A 9,679-nucleotide genomic window follows, 5' to 3' on the forward strand; every position below is an offset into this window, starting at 1 on the left:
ATGTCATACATTGTTGTATCTTGAGCGAAAACATGGGTTGCTTGCGAGTACATTCAAACGTACTCACTGGCTTGTCCCTGGCTATTTACTTGGCCAGGCTTGAAAGAGCAGGTATATGAAGAAGAGATTTTGGGGACGATCGTGTGAGTCCAAGTTATCGACGAAGATTTCCGCTGCGATGATATACTCAAGAGTTGAACATAATGGTCATAATTTATGTAAAACGGTATGTATGGATGTAAGACTATTGCTACTCAGCTTCTGTGTGTTCAGTGAGCATTGATCTCTGGGATCACTGTACACGTGCAATCGGTGATCATGACTTATGAGTCGGGGTCCCCACTGAGCTGGTATCAGAGCCATCCTGACTGTAGGAAGCCTTAGTTAGCATGGTCGTTAGTTAGGGTAAAACTATTTCCAAAACTACTACTAGTTTTCAAAACTATCTATACTTCTCTTCCCTTCTCAGTTTTTCGAAAACTAAGGTAAACTTTCCTCATTGATCTCTTCCCCTTCAAAACCTTTGGTCGCTAGAACCCTTATGCCCCTGACCACTGGATTCTTTGTAATCCTCGTGGATAATCTAGAAGGAAGACGCCTTGCCAGATATTCACCCACATCTCCTGAACACAAGATTGGCGACATCACAATGAGACGATACCAACACAAGACACATCCTCGAGGAATGAGGACCTGAAGACCCAGGAGATGGTGACACCCTTGACACTGCCCCAAGATGACGCAACCTTAGCCTACGATGATCAGGGCATAGGATATGCAAGATCATGATATACATCGCTAATAGAGTAACCCTGTCACTACCGTTGTTGTATCGACAAACACCGATGGATGAGAACCTAGACATTTGGTCCGCCTCACCATAGTGAGCAGGAAAACGGTTCTCCACATCCCCCGCTCTTGGTGTCGATGTTGTCATCAACGTAACCGACATGATGGACCTCTATTATGCCTTGATAATGTCATTGCATAAAGGATTACCTACCTGGTACCATCGAAGGCTTAGAAGACAAAAAGGGATTGTCGTGATTAAGAAGACAATGGAAGACCAAGTCAATGCCAGTTACGAGGAGCCACCTTCACCCCATCACTTCAACAGGCGAGAAGTTGTTGAAGAATCTTCAGGCTCAACCTGGAATTGTTTCATAGAACAACTACAAGAAACGTAGCAACACCTGAGGAAAACCCAGAAGACTACACGAGGCACGAAGCAAAGCACGACTACTGAATCCGAGAACCCCTAGGGTAGGTTGAGTCGTGTACCCCCTATGCGCAGTCGAGACCGTATGATCGTTCGAATAGAACCATGATTGTGTGTTGCTTGCATTTATTTGTTTGTGTTTTCATATCAGTCTCCCTTCTGCCCTAGACAACAAGTACGCAACTATATCACCTGCCTTATTTTGTTGTTTGTGTTTGGCCCTTTTGGCACTTGTTTGTTTGCACTTGCACTATAGAACCCCCTTTAGGCATTCCCCTCCTCTATGCTACTTTTCCCTCTCATCTCTTTCCTCAACTGAAGACAAGCAAGACAATATGCACCAAGGATTCCACCTCGGCGACCAACAGGCACTGAAGACTTTTGCTACAACCTCCTTGACCAAGTACAACCCCGTATGTTTACACCTCAAGACTAGAACCCTATCCCTAGACCCTACAGGACTTCACGAGATACCCCAGCTCGAAACCTTAACCATGAGCTTAACCTACGGAATCACAAGAGAACAAGTTAAGCTGCAGTAAGCCTTGCTTATCACTGGGTTCATTGTGGAACTAATGGGCATAGTGAACGAGCACATTATCTTCCTAAGATAGCACCAGAACTGATGATGCCATATGGAGGACCAACCTGAGGATATAGGAATAGAGGACAAATGACTTGATGAGTTTATATCAATGACTTGAGGAATTATATGAGACTATTTGGTGGATTATGAGGCTTTGATGTTGGTAGATGAACTTGGTGGACGTAAATAACTTGGGGGGAACATGTAGGAATTCTCGTTGGACAAGAGATTTGGATTTAAGTAAGTGATTCTAGTTGAATATAGATGCTGAGTATGTCTACATGGTTCGGAGTAAATTGGATTTAGTCTGATGATCTCGATCATTGATGCCATGTTTCTCGGTGGACGGTAAACTAGGAGAATGGACTAATTGTCGGAGTTTATTTAGGCATCTTTGTGAGCTTGACCTTGGAGTATTACTAGATCACAATAACGGGAATTGGTGGACTGACTATAGTAAGGCAGCCCTTTCAAGTATTGGGGATTATAAGGACTTTAGGAGATCATGTGGAACACCAACATAGGCGTTGGATTTGTAGAATTAATGGATTATGTAGTGATTAATGGAAGTTAACGGGTTGTTGGAGTTGATTCATAGAAAAGGAAACAAGATTTTGGAGTGGCAAACGACGTGTTTCCTTACGATAGAGATGCACTAGCATGGACCTTGGAAGAATAGGATGAGCACTTGGATTGTCGTGTTTTATTACATCTTGGAAGCTTGTATGCTCTACCCATGGATTTTTAGGGGTAGCCATACATATGAGTCTGGGGATCATAGACATATATGATTTTGTTAGACCTCCTCTCGGGAACCATGAGGATATGAATCACATGAGTGATGATTGGAGTTGACCTATACAAAATGATGCTTTCAGCAGTATAAGGTGATCTGTTTGAAGGACTAGATAGAACAATTGGCATCTCAGAAACTGTGCTTGAAATAAGATAATCAACGTTCACCTGCACACTAGGATCCTTGAAACCCTTAAGCCCTACCAAGCCACAACCCGGTTGGATCATGACCTTGGGGTCTTGACTCTAGGTCGAGAACACCTTGTCCCACACTCAACCGTTACCACCACCTATGCCCCAGCCTACCTTATGTACCCTGAGGGAGTCCTGGATTAGGGGGTGTCCGGATGGCCGGACTAAGACCTTTGGCCGGACTCCCGGACTATGAAGATACAAGATTGAAGACTCCATCCCGTGTCCGGATGGGACTTTCCTTGGCGTGGAAGGCAAGCTTGGCGATACAATATGAAGATCTCCTCCCATTGTAACCGACTCTGTGTAGCCCTAGCCCTCTCCGGTGTCTATATAAACCAGAGAGTTTTAGTCCATAGGACGAACAACAATCATACCAGAGGCTAGCTTCTAGGGTTTAGCCACTCCGATCTCGTGGTAGATCTACTCTTGTACTACCCATATCATCAATATTAATCAAGCAGGAGTAGGGTTTTACCTCCATCGAGAGGGCCCGAACCTGGGTAAAAACATCGTGTCCCTTGTCTCCTGTTACCATCCGCCTAGACGCACAGTTCGGGACCCCCTACCCGAGATCCGCCGGTTTTGATACCGACATTGGTGCTTTCATTGAGAGTTCCTCTGTGTCGTCGCCTTTAGGCCCGATGGCTTCTTTGCTCGTCAATCGCAATGCGGTCCGGGATGAGACTTTTCTCCCCAGACAAATCTTCGTGTTCGGCGGCTTCACACTGCGGGCCGACTCGTTCGGCCATCTGGAGCAGATCGAAAGCTACGCCCCTGGCCATCAGGTCAGGTTTGGAAGCTTAAACTACACGTCCGACATCCGCGGGGACTTGATCTTCGACGGATTCGAGCCACGACCGGGCGCGCCGCACTGTCACGATGGGCATGATTTAGCTCTGTCATCGGACAATACCCAGAGCGTCGCTCAGGTGTCCGCTCCGACCATGAGCTCGGAGCCCACTGCGCCAGTCGAGGACGGATGGTTGGACGCCGCCCCGGAAGCTGCAACCTCTATGGTGATAGAGCCGGATACCAGCCTAGTCCCTCGCGAGGCCCGTGACTCCAAGGTGCCAGACTCCGATCCGGACTCCGTAAACCCCACACCTCTCCCGATTAAGCCCGATTGGGCTCCAGTCATGGAGTTCACCGCCACGAACGTCTATCAGCACTCGCCTTTTGGCGATATGCTAAATTCATTAAAGTCTCTCTCTTTGTCAGGAGAGCCCTGGCCGAACTACGGCCAACATGGTTGGGATGCGGACGACGAAGAAATTCGAAGCCCACCCACCACCCACTTCGTAGCCACTGTCGACGATTTAACCGACATGCTCGACTTTGACTCCAAAGACATCAACGGCATGGACGCCGATGAAGGAGACGATGAAGAACCAGCACCTATAGGGAACTGGAAAGCCACCTCGTCATATGACATATGCATGGTGGACACCCCTAAAGCGGGGGATGGCGAGGAGAAAATGGAGGATGATCCCTCCAAGAAGCAACCCAAGCGCCGACGTCAGCGGCGCCGCTCTAAGTCCCGCCAAAGCAAAAAATGGCGATTCCGGCACCGGAGATAACAACACGCAGGACAGTGCCGAAGACAACCCCCTCCAGCAGGATTCAGTGCAGGAGGATGAAGGAGCCAGCCCTCATGAGAGAGCGGCCGACAAAGAGGATGAGGACAAAAATTACATGCCTCCCTTCGAAGACGAGGCAAGCCTCGACGACGACGAATTCGTCGTGCCAGAGGATCCCGTCGAACAAGAGCGTTTCAAACGCAGGCTCGTAGCCATGCCAAGCAGCCTCAAGAAAAAACAGCAGCAGCTTAGAGCTAACCAAAGCTTGCTAGCCGATAGATGGACCGAAGTCCTGGCGGCCGAAGAGTATAAACTAGAACGCCCATCCAAGAGCTACCCAAAGCGCAGGCTGCTAGCCCAACTTGAGGAGGAAGCAACTAAACCTACATCACCAGCGTACGATGCGCCCGATCGGCCACCCCGTGGCCGCGATAGAGAGGCCTTCAGGCCATCAACCCAAGCCGCACCCTGACACCGCTCAAAACATACCAGAGTACGGGGAGACGCAACAGACCTGCGAGACATCTTGGAGAATAAGGCAAGGCAAACAAGATCGATCTACGGATCGCATGGGCGCACTGCTTCACGTGACGCTAGCCTTCACGCCGGACATAATAAGTATGGCATGGCCGAATACAACAGACCAAGCTCGTCCGAGATGCATCGTGATATAGCCTAGTACAGGGACGCCGCACACCCACTATGCTTCACAGACGAAGTAATGGATCATCAAATCCCCGAGGGCTTCAAACCCGTAAACATCGAATCATATGATGGCACAACAGATCCTGCGGTATGGATCGAGGATTATCTCCTTCATATCCACATGGCCCGTGGTGATGATCTACACGCCATCAAATACCTCCCGCTCAAGCTTAAAGGACCAGCTCGACATTGGCTTAACAGCCTGCCAGCAGAGTCAATTAGTTGTTGGGAGGACCTGTAATCCGCATTCCTTGACAACTTCCAGGGCACGTATGTGCGACCACCAGATGCCGATGACCTAAGCCACATAATCCAGTAGCCCGAGGAATCGGCCAGACAATTCTGGACACGGTTCCTAACCAAGAAAAGCCAAATAGTCGATTGTCCGGACGCCAAGGCCCTTGCAGCCTTCAAACACAACATCTGAGACGAATGGCTTGCCCAGCACCTAGGACAGGAAAAGCCAAAATCTATGTCAGCCCTCACGACACTCATGACCCACTTTTGTGTGGGAGAAGACAGCTGGCTAGCTCGTAGAAATAACATAACCAAGAGCCCCGGCAATTCGGATACCAAGTATAACAACGGAAGGTCACGTCGCAACAAGCATAAGCGTCGCATTAACGGTGACAATACTGAAGATACGACAGTCAATGCCGGATTCAGAGGCTCTAAACCGGGTCAGTGGAATAAGCCATTCAAAAGAAACCCTCAGGGCCCATCCAGCTTAGACCGGATACTCGATCGCTCGTGCCAGATACATGGCACCCCCGAACAACCAGCTAATCACACCAACAGGGATTGTGGGGTGTTCAAGCAGGCAGGCAAGTTAAGCGCCGGATCCAGAGACAAGGGGCTACATAGCGATAACGAGGAGGGGCCCCAGCCGCCGAACAACAAAGGACAGAAGGGATTTCCCCCACAAGTTCGGACGGTGAACATGATATACGCAACCCACATCCCCAAAAGGGAGCGGAAGCGTGCTCTCAAGGATGTCTATGCGTTGGAGCCAATCGCCCCAAAGTTCAACCCATGGTCCTCCTGCCCGATCTCCTTCGATCGAAGGGACCATCCCACCAGCATCCGTCATAGCGGATTCGCCGCACTGGTCCTAGACCCAATTATCGATGGATTTCACCTTACCAGAGTCCTAATGGACGGCGGCAGTAGCCTGAACCTGCTTTACCAGGACACAGTGCGAAAAATGGGCATCGATCCTTCAAGGATTAAACACACAAAGACAACCTTCAAAGGTGTCATACCAGGTGTAGAGGCCAGCTGTACAGGCTCGGTTACACTCGAAGTGGTCTTCGGATCCCCGGATAACTTCCGGAGCGAGGAGTTAATCTTCGACATAGTCCCATTCTACAGTGGCTATCACGCCCTGCTTGGACGAACCGCATTTGCAAAATTCAATGCGGTGCCACACTACGCATATCTCAAGCTCAAGATGCCAGGACCTCGCGGAGTCATCACGGTAAACGGAAACACCGAACGCTCTCTCCGAACGGAGGAGCACACGGCGGCCCTGGCGGCAGAAGTACAGAGTAGCCTCTCAAGGCAGTTCTCCAATCCAGGCGTCAAACGTCCGGACAACGTCAAGCAAGCACGAAGCAACCTACAAAAAATCCGGCTGGCACGTTCCGAACAAGCATAGCAGTGCGGCCCCAACCCCAACCCCCGCCAAATGGCGATACTGGTACCACGCGTACATAATTACGCCCTAGAGATACCATGGGCATGAGGGGAGGGGCACAACAACGGCACACCTAGAATGCGGTTCAACCGCACTAAGGGGCTCCCTATTTCGCCGTTTTCCTTTTTACACACTTTCAGGACCCAACTATTCGGAAGGCCTGCCCGGCAATACACTCGCCGAACCCACGATGCAACAGCCAGGGAGAGAGCAAGCCACCTCAAAAGTCTAGGTGGTCTCTATAACGAGTTTAATACCTGTTTTACTTACAATCCCGCAGCTTGCCCCTGGAGGGGAACATGTAAAATACTCCCATCTCTTGCTTACCGCACTTCTTGTATCGTTCTGCTTTCGCAGCAGCCCTTTTTTAATAAACAATATATAGCTCTTACCTATTATTGTACTTATCTATTTTTTATACAAATATGTTCAGTCATGACATTGTGCAACCGTACACTTTGGTGCGGACAATACACCAGGGGCTTACAACACCACATAACATGGTGTGAGAAGACCGAACACTCTCACGAGTGCGGCACCCCGAACTTATAGCACTATATGCATCGGCTCCGAATAATGTCTTTGGTCAATAGTTGGGTTTGCCCGGCTCCCATGTTTTGGTACCTTACGTTCCGCATTGTTGGCTAAGGTAGCGCTAGGAGAACTACTGCAATTGTGCCCCAGTTGAGCTGGGTTAACACCTCAGTATAGAAAGCTAAAACTGAATGTCATGATAGTGCGAGAGACCGGTCGCTGTTCGCGAGGTTTCTTCGAGTCCTTAAAGACTTATGCCGCTTCAAGCGAGGAACCGGACTTATCCGGCCTAGGCGTGGATAGCGCCCCGAGCTCGGTCTTCCGAATACTAGGGGCTTCGCCGAAATTTAAAATTATAGAATTCTATGGCTAAGTGAGAGTGATAAAGCATTATAAGTCCGACGGCCTGGTTCGTTGTGCTGAACGCCTCCCTAGATGGACCCAAGAATGGGAACAAGAGCGTTCAGGGTTATCCCGAACACCCCAACACTCGTGGCATGGGGGCCGAAGCCGACGACTTGCATCTCTCAGATTTGATAAACGGCCGCACAAAAGGTAATATTTTAAATTAACAAGCGTTGCTTAATGCATATGAACAAAGCTTCAGCGTACAGGATAACAAATGCGAGTCTACTCAAAAATTACATCTTTGGAGCACTCATCCGCTATACGGCGGGCACCCTTCAGAACGCCATTATAATACATCTCGAGCATACGATACTCCTTGCCCGGCGGTGGCGCGTCCGTCAACAGCTTCTCCGCGTCTAGCTTGCCCCAGTGCACCTTAGCATGGGCAAGGGCCCGACGGGCACCTTCAATACAAACGGAGCGCTTGACGACCTCAGTCCACAGACACGCGTCCACCAGCCGCCGCACCAGACCGAAGTAGCTCCCAGGCATGACTTCTCCAGGCCACAGCCGAGCTATGAGGCCCTTCATGGCCTGTTCGGCCACCTTGTGGAGCTCGACCAGCTGCTTCAGCTGGTCGCTCAGGGGCACCGGATGTTCGGCCTCAGCATACTGAGACCAAAAAACTTTTTCCGTCGAGCTCCCCTCTTCGGCTCGGTATTATGCGGCGGCATCAGACACACAACGGGGCAGATCGGCGAACGCTCCTGGAGACCTCCGGATTCGGGTAAGTAGTAGATAATTAACTTTTATATTTTTGCTTTGCATAAAGAATGCCTTACCCGCCGCTATCTTCTTCATCGCCTCGATCTCCTGAAGGGCCTTCTGGGCTTCGGCCTTAGCGGTCTTGGCACTCTCAAGAGCCAAGGCAAGCTCGGACTCTCGAGTCTTCGAGTCACGCTCCAAACTCTCGTGTTTTTCCACGAGAGCCTGGAGCTCTTGCCGCACCTCCGCCACCCGCACCTCCTGCTTCTCTCGCTCGGTGCGCTCCAAGGCTGCAGTCTTTTCGGCCTTGGAGACCGCCTCTTTCAGGGTCGCCACCTCGGTCGTGGCTCCTGCAACATTAACGTTGGTCCTGTTATTATTTTGCAACCAAGTATTTCTATATACATTTACAGGAGGTACTATGTTCCCTCTTTATCCTCAAGCAGCTTCTTGGCACGGCCGAGCTCGCTCTCGGACTGCTCGAGGCTTTCCTTCAATGCATTAACCTCCGCAGTCAGTGCGGCAGAGGTCAGCAGCGCAACCTGCATTCCCATATTGACATATTTCTATTAGACTCCTGCGTATATCTTTTTAGATCCTCAGCTCGGGTTTTCTTTCCGAACACCGAACTGAGCATCAGGGGCTACTGTCTATGCAGTAATATTTTTTATATGTTTTTGAACACATACCTCAAAGCCCGTTAATAGGCTTGTACAGGCTTCTGTCAGCCCGCTCTTGGCGGACTGAACCTTCTGAATCACCGCACTCATAACAGTGCGGTGTTCCTCGTCGATGGAAGCGCCGTTAAGCGCCTCCAGCAAATTGTCCAGCGCCTCCAGACGGACAGAAGTCGCCAGCGTCGCAGGCTTGCCCTTCTTATGAAGGCGCCGCCTATCGGACTCCGGAACTGCTGATGGTTCCGGAGCAGTGTCCGGCCCGGGGTCGGACTTAGATCCCTCCAGAGCTTTACCCCCTTTGGGCCTGGTGTCCGGAAGGTCGCCTTCTGGCGCCTCCAGGACCACCTCCTCTCAGTTTTGTCCCCTATGGGACTCCACCTCAGCGTCGTCTGTAGGGAGAGGGGAGGAGGCCGTCGGAAGTGAAGCGCTATTCACGTCCGACGAATTCAGAGAGCCGCTTGACAAATCGCCAAGCTGAGCTCTAGGCGGACTGCATAACTAGATTCGGCATTAGAAGCTATCGAATAATAAAGGAGTGCAATAAGTCATTCGGGTAGCCGAACACTTATGATTTTGCCAGGG

This window comes from Triticum aestivum, chromosome 3B (assembly GCF_018294505.1).
Source record: "Triticum aestivum cultivar Chinese Spring chromosome 3B, IWGSC CS RefSeq v2.1, whole genome shotgun sequence".
NCBI lineage: Eukaryota > Viridiplantae > Streptophyta > Magnoliopsida > Poales > Poaceae > Triticum > Triticum aestivum.